At 37.8% G+C, this 20250-nt stretch overlaps 1 pseudogene across 1 annotated transcript; it reads right to left on the bottom strand.

Annotated features, from left to right (window-relative positions):
* Positions 1 to 3969: 3969 nt before the first annotated feature.
* On the bottom strand, positions 3970 to 4861 carry LOC101281274 (60S ribosomal protein L6-like; annotated as a pseudogene). Its single transcript, XR_007478044.1, has one exon. The product of XR_007478044.1 is annotated as a 60S ribosomal protein L6-like (transcript).
* Positions 4862 to 20250: the final 15389 nt, after the last annotated feature.

Here is a 20250-nt window from a genome sequence, read left to right as displayed (position 1 = left end):
ACAGATCATTTTCTCCCCAAAAGGAATTGATCAAGAAGGATTGTCCTAACGAACACTTTGTGATACTTTCAAAATATAAATCAGCTCATGTTACTTCCTTGCTCCCATGACTACCAGTCATGCTTACGAACAAAATCCAAACTCTTAACCGTGACCCCCAAGGCCTGACATTCCCTGGCCCTGGCTGTGTCTCAGATGCCATCTTTCTGAATCCAGCACTCTGTTCCCCTTGCAGTACCTGGACACCAAAGCACTCTTCCATCTTGATGTCCGCTGTTGCTGGATTTGTACATGGCTCTGTCCTTCCCTCACTGAGGTCACTGTTCAGATGTAACCTCCTTGGAGAAGACTTACTTGAGTACTCTGAAGTTAAACCCCACTTGCTCTAATCCTTCCCCTCATTATTTTTTTTCAGCACACTTACCTCCACCTGCCAAATCCAGGTCCATTAGCTTATTTCTTTGTTATCATCTCCCCCTCTAGACTGTAACCTCTCTGAAGCTGGGGACTTCGGCTAGTATGTCCCCTGACTTAGATCAGAGGCTGCCAGCCACTTGACAGTCCCTCGGTTAATATCTTTTAAATGAAATATGATATTTTCAACTGCTTCTTTCTTCATTAAAAGGACTGCTCATTTGCTTACTCTTTATAAGCCAATATATAGTGAATCAGGCCTGACATACCCGGAAGCAGAGACATTTACAAAGATTGATTCCTTGTGAAAAATGTTACTTTCAGTTTCCCAGAGTGTGTGTTTATTCCTGCAGATAGCCAGTCGACAATGAAGCTCAGAGTACATGTCTGGACTACTGCAATCACGCCCTAGCTGGTCTCTCCCAACTTTCATTCTTGCTACTTGACAACACACTCTCTCTAGAGCATTAAGAGTAATCTTATTGCCATAAAATTTGCATCACATCACGGCCCTCTTTCAAAATCTGCAATGCATCCCATCGCATTTAGAACAGTATCTAAAGTCTTAATGATGAGCTTCTAAGTCATATCCTAGCACCTAGCTGTCAAACAGACAGGGTTTAGGGTTGACAAAGCAGCTGGAAATTTAGGAGCGAAATCCTGGAAATGAGAAAGTTGCAGAAGGGATGACTCACGGAACCTGAGCATAAACTCCCTCAAATTCCTGGATAACTGCATCTACACATATGTGGGGATTACTGCAGGGGGCTCGGGAAACAGCAGGCAGAAACAGGAGAGGAGTCTGTCTTGGAAAGACAAAGTACACTGGGTGAATCTGGGAGTTGACGGCCCCTTCAGACTTCAAGACAGGAGATTACTAGTCACACAATGAGCCATAAGCGCAAATATATTACTAATAAAACATAAGCAGAAACTCACAGACAAAAAGGGAGAAATAGTTAAATCCACAATTATAATTGAAGATTTTAACACCCTTCTCTTAGTAGTTGACAGAACAACCCTATAAAAAATTAGTAAGGATGTAGAAGATCTAAATGACCAACCATCACCAAATGGACAGTCATAGAACATCACACTTAATGACTAAAAAATACATAGTTTTTTTCAAGTGAATGTGGAATGCTCCCCAAGTTAGATCACATCCCGGGCAACAAAATAATTTCCAAATTGATTTTAAAAGATGTAAATTTGCAGAGAATGTCCCCTGATGATGAAGGAATTAACTTAGAAAGCAATAACAATGCCCTACCTAGAAAGACACAAAATATTTACAAATTAAGTGGCCCACTTTTAAATAATTCCTGGGGCAAAAAAGATATCACAAAGGAAAAAATATATATTTTGAACAAAATATTAAGGGAAATGTAGCATATTAAAACTGTGGGATGTGGGGGCTTCCCTGGTGGCGCAGTGATTGAGAGTCAGCCTGCCGATGCAGGGGACGCAGGATCGTGCCCTGGTCCGGGAAGATCCCACATGCCGCGGAGCGGCTGGGCCCGTGAGCCATGGCCGCTGAGCCTGCGCGTCCGGAGCCTGTGCTCCGCAACGGGAGAGGCCACAGCAGTGAGAGGCCCGCGTACCGCAAAAAAAAGAAAAATTGTGGGATGTGGCAAAAGCAGTGTTTCGAGGAACTACATGATTATAAATGCTAATATTAAAATTTTCCGAAGGTCTCCATCTCCTACAATTGCAGCACAAATTCCCAAGTCTGTGGTTGTGACACGTTAGGCTCTCATGCCCTGGCTCTGTCTCAGACATCTGATCCTTCACAGCCTCTCTTAATAGAAGCCTTATGACTCCTTCTTAACGCCATACCTTTGCAGCATTCTTGGTGGCTATCCTCTGCGTAGAAAGCCCTCCTGATTCTCTTATTTCTGAAACTTTTCTTGCAAAATTCAGCCCAGGCAATGTCTCATCCATGACCCCTCAGGCTGAGCAAAGGTCCTCTATTCCTTTATTTTTTGCTTCAAATACAGCAGCAGAAAACTTTTTGTTTCCTTTTGCTCTGTTCGGGGTGGGGCGAGGTAAGCACCCCAAATTTATTAGAGAATTAGTCTTCCTGACGTTATTTTTATATGTCCTCATCACCCTTTCCATTCATCTTTGGCTATACACCCAGTTGGGTTTCTTTTCAATGTTTATGCTTATATTAAAATTTGTTGAGGTCATGTATTATTACACATTGTAATCCTAACCTATTTATACCTCCCTTTTTATTCCTCATCAACTAGAATTGCATTTATGGGGCCTTCATAACTTCTCAAACATTTTAGACTCTCTTCCAGAAATTCATGTTTGGGGGTCAAATTTATTTTTTCTCTGAATGCTTTTGAACTCTGCTCTTCTGGCTCTCTGGGTACCAAATGTAACCATCTCCATATTTTCACTTGCTGGCTGTCAAGAACTCTAAGATGAACTTACTGTTTGTATTTTTTCTGGGATTTTAACATTTCTTTTTTGATAACCAAGCAGGTTTTTCATATTGGTAAGAATTGCTGCAGAAGTTTGTTTCTACTGGTTTTTGTGTTCTAATTTCTGGGAGGTGCAAATGATACCAAAAGCAACTTAACTTACAAGTTCATTAATATCAAGAGCTACACTGAGACATGGATTCCAAGCAGGCCCCTGTTTGGTATTCCTCAAATTAACATTTGCTAATTATTTGTTCAGTATTTACTTGGTTGGGAGTGGGGTGAATAAATTGATTTTATATGAAAAATGTTTCAATCTTTATATTCAAATTTATGTATTAAATGTGCCATCTATAAGCTATATTTTTTTAACTTTTAATTTGGAAATAATTTCAAACTTAAAGTTGCAAGAAAAAGAATCATATAGAGAATGCCTGGATAGCCTTTACCCAGGTTCACCTATTCTTAACTTTTAGCCCCATTTGCTTTATTATTTGTTATCTGTCAATCTATCATCTATCTGCATCATCTATCATTTAATACCTCTAATCTGCCAATCTAATCTGTCCATCATCTATTTACATATTTTTCTGAGCCATTTGAGAGCATATTTCATGTATTATGGCCCTTTACCCCTAATACTTTAGGTGTATTTTTTTAAAAAGAATAAGGATATTCATTTACGTAACCACGTTCTGTAATATATTTAACTGTTGTCTAATTCCTCAGCTGTATTCCAACCTGTCAATTGACCTAATAATTTCCCATATAACATTATTTTTCCTCTAGTAAAGGATCACTCTAGGATCTAGTATTGCATTTAGTTCTCATGTTTCTTTAACCTCCTTTGACCTGGAACATTTCCACAGCTTTTCTTTATCTTTTAACAACATTGACATTTTTGAAGTATAATCCCCCATTTAAAAAACAGAGCACTCTTCATTTTTTATTTGTCTACTGTTTCTTCATTATTCGATTGAAGTTATACAGTCTCAGCTGAAATATCACATAGAGGAAGCTATATCCTTCTCAAGACATCGTGCCCATCTGCCTCTCATTGGTGGCGTTAACTTTGATGATCCTATCAGGGTGTTGTCTCATTTCTCCATTGTATAGCTATTACTTTTTTTTTTTGAAATGGGACAGTTTTTTAATGAGGTTCTTTGTAAGACGTTTAGAACACGACTTTGTGAGGATAAATTCCGTTTGTGAGAGCAAACACAGAGCGGAGGTAGCCCTGGAGCTGAGGAACAGCTTTGATTTTTTGCAGAATTTGTGAGTCCACAGCTTTCTGATGAACCTTGAGCTGCTCTGTAATCTCGTATTTCTCTCTCTCTGTGTCGAAGATCTCACCTTCCTGGTGCCTGGGCTTACGCAGCTTCTATTTGAAGTAAGCGTCAGTGAGATGTTCTGGGATTTTCACACCACTGATATCAATTTTGGTGGAAGTGGCAATGACAAATTTCTGGTGTGTTCTCCGCAGAGGAACTCGACTGAGGGACAGAGGCCCAGTCACAGGTAGCAAGCCACTGCTCAGCTGCTTCAGGAAAATGACCCTCTTGCCTCTGTGGCGCTCAGTGAGGAAATTATTCTTCCAGGAGTGATGCTAGCGTGCAGTTTTCTCACATGCTTTACTGAAGGGTTTTTTTGCTGTGACTCAACAGCTTTCGAGGCACATCTTCAGTAGGATAATATCTAGGCATTTTGCGAAGTTTAACCACCCGGGTACCACCATTCTTGTCACCACCAACTGGTTTTGTGACAGTAGCAAGAAGCTTCACCTTTTTCTTCTTTTCCACCTTGGATTTAGCTGCTGAATACCTCCCCTTGTACAAGGCCGTTCCGGAATACATAGCCGATCGGGAATATCTGCCAATTCCTCTGACCAGGACAGGGTTTTGGCAGCAGCGGGGCTTCCCCTGCTTCACCTTTTTAACCTTGCCACCACCATCAGCCTTCTTGGCTTCAGGTTTTTTCTCCTTAGTATCTGGCTTCTCAGCCTTTTCACCCGCCATCTACCAATACATATATTTTTTAAAAGGCATTTCACCAATTATCTCATAGCTATACAGCGATAGGCCTACCAGACTACAAGTTCTCATCCTCTTTCTACATCCTTTTCATCCCTCCCACTATAAGATATAGGCCTTCCTCCAAATCACCACACATCTGCAGCAACATTCATAGTTAACTTTTGGGTTGTCTCCCCAATACAGTATAACCTTCTTGACGATTTGAATATATCTCACAACTATTATTTGTTTGCTACATATATTTAGTGGTCACAAGTCCCTATTCCATTATTTCTGTTTTTGCGAATTAGAAATCCTAGACTTAGCTTTAAACAATCTCCCCAGCCAGGGAGCAGCGAGGCTGGAACTTGAAACCATTTGCTTTCAGGACCTCTGCTCTTATCAGACTGTCTCATTCAAGAAATTCGGTTTAGGAGGGGAAGACACACACACACACACACACACACACACACACACACACACACACACACACACACACACACACACACACACACACACACACACACACACACACACACACACACACACACACACACACACACCCGGCCCAAACTCAGGCCAAACTGAAAAAAGCGCAAAGCCCAGGAGACTTCCGGCCGCGGACGTGGGAAGATGAGAAAAACTGCATTTGTCCTCAGCCTCAAATCCACAACGTGGCGGAGACGAGGTCGGCGTCGTCTTTTGGAACCCAGGTCCGGGAATCGGAGCGCGTGCAGCCGCCCTTGTCCCTGCTGCCCCACTGGCCCGCTAGGGATGCCTGGAGGGGCGCTGTTTCCCCAGCCCCGGAGGGTGGCGAGCAACCGCAGCCCCGGGGCCTCTATAGCATCCCATCCCACGCTCTTCGTGCCCCACCGTTAAACCCAAGCGAGAGAAATGAAGCGTCTGGGAGGCCCCCCAAACGGCCCTGGGAGTGTCCGATCCCTGCAGTTGTTGACTTCATACCCTCCCGGTTAGGATGGCGAAGAATTGGGATCCTGAAATCGAGTCCTGCAGAGAGGCCCCGCCATTCTTACCTTGCAAGACCCTATTACTTTTTTTCCCTTGCAAGTAATAGCAATTTGTGGAGAAGAGTTTCAAGTCCATGCAAATACTCTGCTCCGCATCAAATTTCCCCCTCTTGATTTAGCTCCCATTGATGATTTTTGCCTGAACTAGTCTTTGGCTGAAAAATTATGATTTTCCAATTCTTTATCACACCCTCCACACTTACCAGTTGTCTTGCAATATTCTATAAGAGCCCTCCCTTCACTTTTCCTCCCTCCTTCCTTCCCTCCTTTCTTCCTTCTTTCCTTTCTTCACTTTATTATCTACTTATTATTGGTATGGACTCATGGTTCCACTTTTTCAATTATCTATAATCTATTGCTGTTCCTTAATTACTGTGTTCCTCATATTTTTCCAGGTTTCTCCAGTTGAAGCCCCTTCAGGGTGGGTCCTGTGTTCTTGTGACATGCCTCCTCATATTTTGAGTGCTTTCTTACTTTCTGGAACATGGTTTTCCCTGTTGTTCATTTACCCACTCTGCCTCAGTCCTAGAATCAAACATTTCTCAAGGAAGCACTGGCTTCTCTTAGAGCATAATGGCATCAGACCCCAATACATCTGGGCACTAGGTCTACTGATTGCTTCTGCATGTCTTTGCTTCTAGGAAAACTAAAAAGCATGTGCATTTATATACATGTATACATATGTATACATACACACATATATACACACAGACATATGTGTATATACGTATGCATACGCACACTCCAATACACACACACGCACACATATATGGTTATTAGAAATCGTGAGTTCCTACAGGGTTGCCACCTCTATTTCTGGCTGGTATATCCCTTCTCCCACTTGAGATCTCTGGCTCCCAGTAATGTAAATACATTTGCTTATTTGCTCAATCCTGTGATATACCTAATAGAATGGCTTCCCTTATATCCTTACAATAAACAAATCTATTATACTAGAGGGAGTTCAGAATTTGTTTGCAGTTTTCTCTCTCATCTGTCCTGTCTGTCTGCCCAAGACAGGACATATGGTCAGATACCACATTTGTTGATAACTTAGATTAGTTCTCTACCCTCCTCCAGTGTGACTGTGTTATTCATTTGAAATAGATCCTGGTTTATTTATTTCTATTTGCTTTAATATCAGGAACTCCCTTCTCATCCTTAATTTAGTTTTACTCTGTGATTACTAACAACATTAACATGCTTCCAGAAAGTCAAAATTTACAAAAACTCAGAGAATTGTCACTCTTTTCTGCAGCCCATCTCAGTTCCTGCCACACTTTGTGGTAATCAACCTCATTGTCTACTGGTTTACACTTCCTGTGTGTGTATGCTTTTTTTTAAAGGTAAAAACAAGTAATATGTATGCTTTCTTACTTTCCCTTTTTTCTAGCACAAAAGTAGTGTACTGTATATGCTGTTTTGCATTTGTATTTCACTTCACAATGTGTCCTAGAAATCACTGCATATGAATTCACAAACATCTTCATTTTCTTTTTCTTTTTTTTAAAAATGGTAGTATAGTTAATTTACAGTGCTGTGTTAGTTTCAGGTGTACAGCAAAGTGGTTGTTATACATATATATGTATACATATATATATATATTCTTTTCAGATTCTTTTCCATTATAGGGTATTACAAGATCTTGAATATAGTTCCCTGTGCAACACAGTACGTCCTTGTTATTTATCTATTTTATATATAGTAGTGTATATATATTAATAACTGCATAGTACTCCTTTGAGTGTTTGTAATATGGTTAATTAAACCAACTCTTATGCTTAGACATTTAAATAATTTCCAATATTTTGTCATTATAATTGCTGTAATGAATACTCTTGTGCATGCATATATATATATATATATGTGTGTGTATATATATATATATATATTTTTTTTATTCCTGTAGTTGGAGGTGTATTTATGGTAAATTCTTAGAATGTTAAATGAATAAGTCGTTTTGTTAGATATTGGCAAAATCCATTCTATAAGTATTGTGCATTTCCACCAGTTATATATGAGAATGTTAGTTTCTCAACATCATCATTAGAAGAGTGTATTTGTCAAGCTTTGATTTTTTTGCCAGTCTAACCTGTGAGAAAAAATATTTCTGTGTAATTTAATTTGAATTTCTCTAACTTGAATGAAGTTAGACATGTTTTCATATGTGTAAGGGTTATTTTTAATACCTACTTTTGTGACTTGTCTGTTCATGTCATTTGATTTTCTTTTTTCTGTAAGATTTTTGTTCTTTTCTTCAATGGTATAACTTTTTTCTGTATTAGTGAAATTAGCCTTCTCAGTAGTATTTTTGCAAATATTTTTTTCTCAGTTTGCCCTGTCTTTTGTGTTTGTTTATGCATTTGGATTTTTCATTTTTATTTTTTTAACATCTTTATTGGGGTATAATTGCTTTACAATGGTGTGTTAGTTTCTGCTTTATAACAAAGTGAATCAGCCATGCATATATATACATCCCCATATCTCCTCCCTCTTGCATCTCCCTCCCACCCTCTCTATCCCAACCCTCTAGGTGGTCACAAAGCACCAAGCTGATCTCCCTGTGCTATGCAACTGCTGCCCACTAGCTACCTATTTTACATTTAGTAGTGTATATATGTCCATGTCACTCTCTCACTTCAACCTAGCTTACCCTTCCCCCTCTCCGTGTCCTGAAGTCCATTCTCTATGTCTGTGTCTTTATTCCTGTCCTGCCCCTAGGTTCTTCAGAACCATGTTTTTTTTTGATTCCATACATAAGTGTTAGCATACAGTATTTGTTTTTCTCTTTCTGACTCACTTCACTCTGTATGACAGAGTTTAGGTACATCCACCTCATTACAAATAACTCAATTTCATTTCTTTTTATGGCTGAGTAATATTCCATTGTACATATGTGCCACATCTTCTTTATCCATTCATCTGTCGATGAACACTTAGGTTGCTTCCATGTCCTGGCTATTGTAAATAGAGCTGCAATGAATATTGTGGTACATGACTCTTTTTGAATTATGGTTTTCTCAGGGTATGTGCCCAGTAGTGGGATTGCTGGGTCGTATGGTAGTTCTATTTGTAGTTTTTTAAGGAACCTCCATACTGTTCTCCATAGTGGCTGTATCAATTTACATTCCCACCAAGAGTGCAAGAGGGTTCCTTTTCTCCACACCCTCTCCAGCATTTACTGTTTATAGATTTTTTGATGATGGCCATTCTGACTGGTGTGAGATGATACCTCATTGTAGTTTTGATTTCCATTTCTCTAATGATTAGTGATGTTGAGCATCCTTTCATGTGTTTGTTGGCAGTCTGTATATCTTCTTTGGAGAAATGTCTATTTAGGTCTTCTGCCTATTTTTGGATAGGGTTGTTTGTTTTTTTGATATTGAGCTGCATGAGCTACTTGTAAATTTTGGAGATTAATCTTTTGTCAGTTGCTTCATTTGCAAATATTTTCTTCCATTCTGAGGGTTGCCTTTTTGTCTTGTTTATGGTTTCCTTTTCTGTACAAAAGCTTTTAAGTTTCATTAGGTCCCATTTGTTTATTTTCATTTTTATTTCCAGTTGTCTAGGAGGTGGGTCAAAAGGATCTTTCTGTGATTTATGTCATAGAGTGTTCTGCCTATGTTTTCCTCTAAGAGTTTGATAGTGTCTGGCCTTACATTTAGGTATCTAATCCAATTTGAGTTTATTTTTGTGTATGGTGTTGGGAGTGTTCTAATTTCATTCTTCTACCTGTAGCTGTCCAGTTTTCCCAGCACCACTTATTGAAGAGGCTGTCTTTTCTCCATTGTATATTCTTGCCTCCTTAATCAAAACTAAGGTGACCATAAGTACGAGGGTTTATCTCTGGCTTTCTATCCTGTTCCATTGATCTATATTTCTGTTTCTGTGCCACTACCATACTCTCTTGATTATTGTAGCTTTGTAGTACAGTCTGAAGTCCAGGAGCCTGATTCCTCCAGCTCCTTTTTTCCTTCTCAAAATTGCTTTGGCAATTCGGGGTCTTTTGTGTTTCCATACAAATTGTGAAATTTTTTGTTCTAGTTCTGTGAAAAATGCCATTGGTAGTTTGATAAGCATTGCACTGAATCTGTAGATTGCTTTGGGTAGTATAGTCATTTTCACAATGTTCCAAGAACATGGTATATCTCTCCATCTGTTTGTAGCATCTTAAATTTCTTTCATCAGTGTCTGATAGTTTTCTGCATACAGGCATTTTGTCTCCTTAGGTCAGTTTATTCCTAAGTATTTTATTTTTTGTTGTTGCAATGGTAAATGAGAATGTTTCCTTAATATCTCTTTCAGATTTTTCATCATTAGTATATAGGAATATAAGAGATTTCTGTGCATTAATTTTGTATCCTGCAGCTTTACCAAATTCATTGATGAGCTCTAGTAGTTTTCTGGTAGCATCTTTAGGATTCTCTATGTATAGTATCATGTCATCTGCAAACAGTGACAGCTTTACTTCTTCTTTTCCGATTTGGATTCCTTTTATTTCCTTTTCTTCTCTGATCGCTGTGGCTAAAACTTCCAAAACTGTGTTGAATAAGAGTGGTGAGAGTGGACAACCTTGTCTTCTTCCTGATCTTAGAGGAAATGGTTTCAGTTTTTCACCATTGAGAACGATGTTGGCTGTGGCTTTATCATATATGGCCTTTATTATGTTGAGGTAAGTTTCCTCTATGCCTACTTTCTGGAAGTTTTTTATCATAAATGGGTGTTGAATTTTGTCAAAAGCTTTTTCTGCATCTATTGAGATTATCATAGGGTTTTTATCCTTCATTTTGTTAATATGGTTTATCACATTGATTGATTTGCATATACTGAAGAATCCTTGCATTCCTGGTATAAACCCCACTTGATCATGGTGTATGATCCTTTTAATGTGCTGTTGGATTCTGTTTGCTAGTATTTTGTTGAAGATTTTTGCATCTATGTTCATCAGTGATATTGGCCTATAGTTTTCTTTCTTTGTGAAATCTTTGTCTGTTTTGGTATCAAGGTGATGGTGGCCTCATACAATGAGTTTGGGAGTGTTCCTCCCTCTGCCATATTTTGGAAGAGTTTGAGACGGATAGGTGTTAGCTCTTCTCTAAATGTTTGATAGAATTTGCCTGTGAAGCCATCTGCTGCTAGGGTTTTGTTTGTTGAAAGATTTTTAATGACAGTTTCAATTTCAGTGCTTGTGATTGGTCTGTTTATATTTTCTATTTCTTCCTCATTCAGTCTCAGAAGGTCATGCTTTTCTAAGAATTTGTCCATTTCTACCAGCTTGTCCATTTTATTGGCATATAGTTGCTTGTAGTAATCTCTCATGATCCTTTGTGTTTCTGCAGTGTCAGTTGTTACTTCTCCTTTTTTGTTTCTAATTCTATTGATCTGAGTCTTTTCCCTTTTTTGCTTGATGAGTCTGGCTAATGGTTTATCAATTTTGTTTATCATCTCAAAGAACCAGCTTTTAGTGTTATTGATGTTTGCTATTGTTTCCTTCATTTCTTTTTCATTTATTTATGAACAGACCTTTATGATTTCCTTCCTTCTGTTAACTTTGGGGTGTTTTTGTTCTTCTTTCTCTAACTGCTTTAGGTGTAAGGTTAGGTTGTTCATTTGACCTGTTTCCTGTTTCTTGAGGTAGGATTGTATTGCTATAAATTTCCCTCTTAGAGCTGTTTTTGCTGCATCCCATAGGTTTTGGGTCGTCGTGTTTTCATTGTCATTGGTTTCTAGGTATTTTTTGATTTCCTCTTTGATTTCTTTAGTGATCTCTTGGTTATTTAGTAGCGTATTGTTTAGCCTCCATGTGTTTCTATTTTTTACAGATTTTTTCCTGTAATTGATATCTAGTCTCATAGCGTGGTGGTCAGAAAAGATACTTGATACGATTTCAATTGCCTTAAATTTACCAAGGCTTGATTTATGACCCAAGATATGATTAATCCTGGAGAATGTTCCATGAACACTTGAGAAGAAAGTGTATTCTGTTGTTTTTGCATGGAATGTCCTATAAATATCAGTTAAGCCCATCTTGTTAATATATCATTTAAAGCTTGTGTTTCCTTATTTATTTTCATTTGGATGATCTGTTCACTGGTGAAAGTGGGGTGTTAAAGTCCCCTACTATGATTGTGTTACTTGTCAATTTCCCCTTTTATGGCTGTTACAATTTTCCTTGTGTATCCTATGGTGCTCCTATGTTGGTGCATAAATATTTACAATTGTTATATCTTCTCTTGGATTGATCCCTTGATCATTATGTAGTGTCCTTCTTCATCTCTTGTAATAGTCCTTATTTTAAAGCCTATTTTGTCTGATACGAGAATTGCTACTCCAGCTTTCTTTTGATTTCCATTTGCATGGAATATCTTTTTCCATCCCCTCACTTTCAGTCTGCATGTGTCCCTAGGTCTGAAGTGGGTCTGTTGTAGACAGCATATATATGGGTCTTGTTTTTGTATCCATTCAGCCAGTCTATATCTTTTGGTTGGGACATTTAGTCCATTTACATTTAAGGTAATTATCGATATGTGTATTCCTATTACCATTTTCTTAATTGTTTTGGGTTTGTTATTGTAGGTCTTTTCTTTCTCTTGTGTTTTCTGCCTAGAGACATTCATTTAGCATTTGTTGTAAAGCTGGTTTTGTGATGCTGAATTATCTTAGCTTCTGCTTGTCTGTAAAGGTTTTAATTTCTCCACCGAATCCGAATGAGATCCCTGCTGGGCAGAGTAATCTTGGTTGTAGGTTTTTCCCTTTCATCACTTTAAATATGTCCTGCCAGTCCTTTCTGGCTTGCAGAGTTTCTGCTGAAAGATCAGCAGAAGATCATGGGGATTCCCTTGTATGTTATTTGTTGTTTTTCCCTTGCTGCTTTTAATGTTTTTTTTTTGTATTTAATTTTTGATAGTTTGATTAATATGTGTCTTGGCGTGTTTCTCCTTGGGTTTATCCTGTATGGGACTCTTTGCACTTCCTGGACTTGATTAACTATTTCCTTTCCCATATTAGGGAAGTTTCAACTATAATCTCTTCAAATATTTTCTTAGTCCCTTTCTTTATCTCTTCTTCTTCTGGGACCGCTACAAGTCAAATGTTGGTATGTTTAATGTTGTCTCAGAGGTCTCTGAGACTGTCCTCAATTCTTTTCATTCTTTTTTCTGTATTCTGCTCTGCAGTAGTTATTTCCACTACTTTATCTTCCAGGTCACTTATCTGTTCTTCTGCCTCAGTTATTCTGCTATTGTTTCCTTCTAGAGAATTTTTAATTTCATTTATTATGTTGTTCATCATTGTTTGTTTGCTCTTTAGTTCTTCTAGGTCCTTGTTAAAAGTTTCTTGTACTTTCTCCATTGTATTTCCAAGATTTTGGATCATCTTTACTATCATTATTCTGAATTCTTTTTCAGGTAGACTATTTCCTCTTCATATGTTTGGTCGGGTGGATTATTACCTTGCTCCTTCATCTGCTCTGTCTTTCTCTGTCTTCTCATTTTGCTTAACTTACTGTGTTTGGGGTCTCCTTTTTGCGGGCTGCAGGTTCGTAGTTCCCGTTGTTTTTGGTGTCTGCCCCCAGTGGGTAAGTTTGGCTCAGTGGGTTGTGTAGGCTTCCTGGTGGAGGGGACTAGTGCCTGTGTTCTGGTGGATGAGGCTGGATCTTGTCTTTCTGGTGAGCAGGACCGCATTTGGTGGTGTGTTTTGGGGTATCTGTGACCTTATTATGATTTTAGGCAGCCTCTCTGCTAATGGGTGGGGTTGTGGGGTCTCCCTGGCGTTTGGGTTTTGTTTCTTTGTTTTGGGGGGTTTTTTGCTATACAATTTTTAATTTTATGTAGTCCATCTTATCATTCTGTTTTGTGGTACCCGGAGTCTTGATCATAGTGAGGTCTTTCCTTTCAGTCAGATTAGAGAAGAATTTACCCACATTCTCTTCTGGTCACTGTATGTCATGTTTACTTCCAGATCTCTGATAAATTTTTTTATTCTTGTATATAATGCACGAAATGGATCTAATTTTATCTTTTCTCAAATGGCTATCCAGTTATCCCACCATATTTATTAAAAATAAAACAAAACAAAAGCCTTTGTCCCAGTGATTACAGAACCACCTGCACCATTCACTGGATTTCTGTACACAGCACAGTTATTTCTTGATTTTCCATTCTATTCCATTGGTTATCTATCTATTCACATGCCAATATCATACTTTTTAAATTATAGATGCTTTGTAGTAGGTTCTCTTATCGTTAGTTCTCCCTCTTTCTTTCAGTGTTTCTTTAGCTAGTCTTTCATATTGTTTCGTGTGAACTTAAGTACGAATTCATCTAACACTGTTATTACAAAAGGCCACTGGTATTTTCATTAGGGTCACATTAAATTTATAAATTAACTAACCAAGGTGTAGCATATTAATACTGAGACAACCAATCCTAGAGCAAGGAATATCTTTCATATTTTCAAGAATACTTTGCTTTCAGTTGTATTTTATAGTTTTCTTTATGTAGGATTAGACTATTTCTTGTTAAATTTATTTCTAAGCATTTTTTGATGCTGCTGCTATCATAAATGGGATTTTCTTATCCTTTAAAAAGATAACATTTTAAGAGTCTGGAATTTGTCTTTTATCTAAATTTCTCCATCACTAACTACAGGAAGCTATATTGTGCATAGATAGAATTATGAAGTTTTGTTACAAATAATGTAAATATTTGTTTTCTCCTGGATTTCATGTCTTTAAAATCTTCTCATTTATCTGCATTTTTCATTCTTCAGTTTGCATTTTCAATGTTCTAGGATAGACAATTTCTCAGGAAGTATGTTAAACAATTTAAAATTTAAACAATTATTTCAATAATAAAATAAATCACTGTTCCAGTAAAGCCTTGTATTACTTGTGTATGAACTTTAGCTAACTGTCCCTGGCACTTCCTGCCAACTTGTGAATCACAGCCAAAATGAAATACTCAGAGATAGGCTAGTGTGGGTGAGGAATGCTTTTATTTTCACCAAGAGCAAACCAAGTTGCAGTTTATCAGTTGTGTACAAAGTGTTCTGCAGAAACCCTAGTTTCCTGGCATCATAGTTCTGATTTATTGCAGTGATTTATATAGATTGCCTGATTTGCCTATTTTTTAATCTGGCTCTTCCTATAATCCTATTGGGATACATTTTAATAATAGAAGGATGTTCATACTTCTACTTCTACATTTATTTACTAACAGACTTATAATGAATAATGAATAGCTTAAAAATTGTCCAGTACAACAGGTGGAAGTGGGTACTGCAAACAGACTCATTCAGCAGTCTTGGTTTGATTATGAACTCCCCTGACAACCAATTAGGTGAATTTAAAAGAATTATTTCATCTTCTTGATTCTGTTTCCAAAATAGTAAAATAAAGGGATTGACTTGAAAATGACCAAGTTCCAGTTGTAAAGTGACATGCTTCTCATTAGGTTGAAATAGTGTGCATGTTTATCATTAATAAATTCTCCCTTTGTCTTTGTGACAAAAAGAACACAAAGACATAGCTCTTAATAAACTGGTGAAACTGTTCTAATGAGAATGGATTCATTCATTTCTGTTTCATAATCTATTGAGACTTATGGGCAGATTCAACAAATGAATTACTTTGGTGTACAAGAGTGAATAACCACCTCCACTGCTCACCAACGTCTCCCTCCTTTATACACACACCCCCACACAGAATGAGCTTACTTTCTTTGACCAAGATAACAACATCTAATGAATCAATTTCCACTGACATGAAAGAAATATATTTTTCTCAGATGAATTATGAATTTCAAAGCTATGTTATTCAATAAAGGAAATATAATCCTTATCATTAAACAAGTCTGTCAATATTGTTTAAAAGAATGATATAGAAAACAGCTCTTTATTGATATATTAACCTCCTCTGAAGTGTGTAGAATGCATATTTTTCTGAAAAGAGATTTTAAAAAAATGATTAGCATCCTTCATAATTAATAGCTATTGTGAACCTCAAAGGTGTGAGAGACCCTGGGTATAGCACTCAGTCAAACTATAGCATATAAGCCAGGTCATGTTTGGTGCACGCAAAATGAAAAGAATAATCAGTCTTTCCCAAAACACAGAGCCCTGTCACAGGAAAACATCATCTCCGATCACTGTCTGATCTTATTTGAAAGCACCAGGCATTGCAGATTACCGGAGAGAGAGTTTATTTTTTTTTCCCATAAGTCCCATTGCCAGAATTTAAAACCCAAATTGGATTATTAGAACATCACAGCAAAATCCTGGTGCTGTATATTTTGAAAGGAAAAGCTACAGAAGTAGAAAAAGCAACCAGAGGCACTGCTCTTAATTCTCCTTATATACATCAAGTATCAATTTGCTTAGGTTCCCACTTTGAAATATGAAATAATGTCAGGGTACAGTTCTAGCCCTAAAAATTAGCTGTAAGAATTCAGGAAAGTTTTTTCTTTTGCTCATTTGTGCTGTGAGAAAACACATTTGATGATACCTAAATGTAGGGTCTGTTGTATAATGAAGCAGTACTATGTCATTGGCCTTCAGAGTTTTGACCCAGGTTATGTGCTCATAACTGTCTCATTCCAGGAAGAACGGCTTCAGGCCACCAAGAATTCAGATGCATATTGTAAAAACAGGCTATCTGCATATATCTGGAGCTATGGCATTATGTCCACAAAATATGCCAATACATGAAGGAATGATTTAGTCTTTATCTGGATAGCTGGTGGTGTTTATCATTGCCCCTTATAGCAGAGGAAGCTCCCCAAATTCTGTTTGAGATTTAAAAGTCTTCCTGTGCGGGGTGGGTGTGGGATGAATTGGAAGATGGGAACTGACATATATACACTACTATGTATAAAATAGACAACTACTGAGAACCTACTGTATAGCACAGGGAACTCTACTCAGTGCTCTGTGGTGACCTAAATGGGATGGAAAGCCAAAAAAGAGGGGATAGATGTATACATATAGCTGATTCACCTTGCTGTACAGCAGAAACTAACACAACAGTGTAAAACAACTATGCAATTAAAAAAAAAAAGTCCTCCTAGGTTCAACTCAGGGTGCTGTGGGATTTCCATTTTGGTTTCATTTTAATGACATTTTTGTGCCTTAAAAGTACTAAAACAGGAAACTTTTCTGGGAATGAAAGTATTTGACCGGGAGAATTTGTCTTTTGCTGTCACAATCTTCAGCTACCATTCAGCTAAATGTTGTTTGGAATAATATGGCCTCACTGCCCCTATCTGCTGTTGAATTGCTCAGACGGGTGGGAGATTAGGGTGGGGTGAGGTGCCGGTATTATCTGTGTGAGCCCTCCAGGGGTCACGCTACACTAACAAGGCCGCCCCAGTCAGGGTGACAGAAGCCAGCTGCTGCCTTGCTGGCCTCCACCGTCAGAAGGTTCCACTTACTGCAGAGCTGGGTCTCCAGAGATTGTGTATTCTGACTCGTTTTTTTCCACCTCTAAAAAAAGTGGCTAGCTCATCATTTTTTGTCCTCATTTTTTTAGGAAGGACCTACATGTGAAACCACTTACCTGTTTAACCCTCTGAACTTAAAGAAAATGTGTAATGCCACTTAAAATACCCCAAATCCAGTTCTGCCCTGTCTAGTAGGAGGGCCCTAATGAGACATTTATCAAGAAGGTAAATATTAGATTTTTAACATTCATACATTGCAGCCACGAGATTTGATGTGACTGTATTTTCCAAATTGCTTCGTCTCTTTTTATTTATCCTGGGACAAGTCATACTCTATACATACAGAGCACTGTGCATCTGTACTTTCATCTTCAAAAATCGCCTTCGTCCTTTTTTTTTTTTTTTAATTTTTAAGGAAAATACTTCCCTTTCTTCCACTGAGGGCTCTTTATTCGTGATAATCACTTTTTTCCCCTAAAGATGGAAAGAAAATTCCCAGGCTTGTTTGGCTCAGGGCTGCTTCTGAAAGGCCAGCACATGGCCAGAAGAGCTCTCCTTGGTTTTCCTCCTGGTTTCTGGGGGGAGAGTGTCAGTCTTGGGTCAACAGAACTCAGAAAAATGGGATGATGATTCAGCCAGTAGAGGGAGCTAGGGCTACCTCACAGCTTTATAAGGCAGAGCCTAAGGAAGGAGTAATTTTTTTTGTATGAAGTTAATAATTCTTTTTTTTTTTTGGCCGCATCACATGGCATGTGGGAGCTGGGATCTTATAGTTCCCCCACCAGGGATTGAACCTGCACCCCCGGCAGTGGAAGTGCAGAGTCTTAACCACTGGACCGCCAGGGAGGTCCCTGAAGTTAATTCTTAATGCTACCCCTACACTAAATTATTGTACATTATTTTTCCTACAAAAGTGAAGAAGTAAACATAACCATCCCAACCCTTTGAGGAGAACAACAGTCTCAAAGAAATGTATTAGTTTTACAGCTTTGGAAGAGTGAATCATTTTTTAAAAGACAAATAATTTTTATAATTATGTTCATTAGACTACCATAATTCAAAATATTGTTATAACAAACATACATTTATACAGGGCTAACAGAAAGAGGGATCATACATTTTGGGGCTTAGCTCAAAGGAGACCTCAGATTTGAATATTAGTTACATGTTTGGTATTTAAATGGTCTTGCCAGGTTAATGTATGACATAGATTTCTCCTCGTCGGTAAGTGCATTTGCACTGGGGGGGAAAGGCATTGAAAGCATTTTGGGTGCCCTATTTTTTCATTTATCAACATTTGTAATTATAGTTAAGTGCTTCCAAAACAGGGCCTCGATCTATGAAAGGTCCTGCATTTATATGATGCTTTTAACTTTTCAAAGTATTTTTATATGTGCTGTCTCATTTTAAAGTAGATTTGACATAGCCTCAATCTATTAAGGAAGTGACCCTTTCAACCCAAGAACACTCTGGAAATTTTTTAGCTGTACTTATCTTAGCTACCATTATAAAACTTAACGAAAGTCATGGTGATACTAAAACTTCCATAACCAACGTAAAATTATCGAAGTAGAAGGTTTGCAAAAAGCCAGTATTTTTTTTAACATCCAGAAGCCTTTTTCATTTTTATTTCAATGAATTTGAAGTTATCTGTTGTTTGTGTTAAGAGTAATGCTGTCAAGAATTTCACCATGGCTACCACTGTTGAGAATTTTGAAGAAATAACAAGTTTCGTGAGTCTGTTCAGCCTTGTCCTGAAAATAAAGAAAGGTCTGAGATGTGATTTTTTTTTTAAAGATTTTTTTTAGAATGTGATGAATTCTATTCCCTGAAGATTTGTACGATGTTCTCTCTGAAATTTGTGCCCCCTCCATGGTGTCTTAACAGTGGCTACTCCAGCGCTGTTTCTGATTGTATAAAATGCTGTGGCTAGGAAACTGGGGATGTCTATTCTCGTTCTTGTCCATCTTCTGGAGTAACAAGGGTGTTTTGTGAAAGGCCAGCAGAGATATTAACTCTGTCAAAGTTGTCCATTCAATTCTGAATAACCGTTTGTATACGTGTGACTGAGCGATCATGGGAGTAACCAAACTTCAGAAATGAGGATCCTGGATACAGTCAGTAAAAATCAATTGCTTCAGCTGGGTTCAAATTTCCTGGGGAAATATTTTTTCCGAAAGCTTGAGCCAAGTTTGAGATAAAAAAGCATTATTATCATCTTCTGAAACGAAATTAGCAGGAATCTGGGTTGTTGCCTTGATAATTCCAAACTATGTCGTTATATTCATGATTTACTTCTTTTTCTAAGTTTGTCACTTTTATAAATATAAAAAACTTGTTTTTATGGGGTCATGTGTAGTTAATATGTAGGGAAAAAATCATGTTCTTTTTTTCTTTCTAATTTAGGAAAGAAAACCGGAGCAATGAGATTTGAATGCGTGACCTTTGCTAGGCACTGCATCTTTATCAGAGTATAAAAGAGGAAATTATTTTGAAGGCTATTGCTTTTTACATTTTAAATCTATCTAGACATTCTTCGTTGGTTGAACTTGAGAAAATAACCAATTGTGGAAGAAAAGTGAAGGAGCAGTCCATGTAAGTAAATACTCATCTCAGAAAAATAGATTTATTTCATTTTATTTATTATTATTATTGATTGATTTTTTTTATACATCTTTATTGGAGTATAATTGGTTCACAATGCTGTGTTAGTTTCTGTTGTACAACAAAGTGAATCAGCCATATGCATACACATGTCCCCATATCCCCTCCCTCTTGAGCCTCCCTCCCACCCTCCCTATCCCTCCCCTCTGGGTCGTCACAAAGCAACGAGCTGATCTCCCTGTGCTATGTGGCTGCTTCCCACTAGCTATCTATTTTACATTCGGTAGTGTGTATATATGTCGATGCTACTCTCACTTTGCCCCAG

The sequence above is a fragment of the Orcinus orca genome, chromosome 6 (assembly GCF_937001465.1).
Source record: "Orcinus orca chromosome 6, mOrcOrc1.1, whole genome shotgun sequence".
Taxonomy (NCBI): domain Eukaryota; kingdom Metazoa; phylum Chordata; class Mammalia; order Artiodactyla; family Delphinidae; genus Orcinus; species Orcinus orca.
Note: the sequence above shows the minus strand (reverse complement) of the source record. Positions and strands in the feature narration are given on the sequence as shown.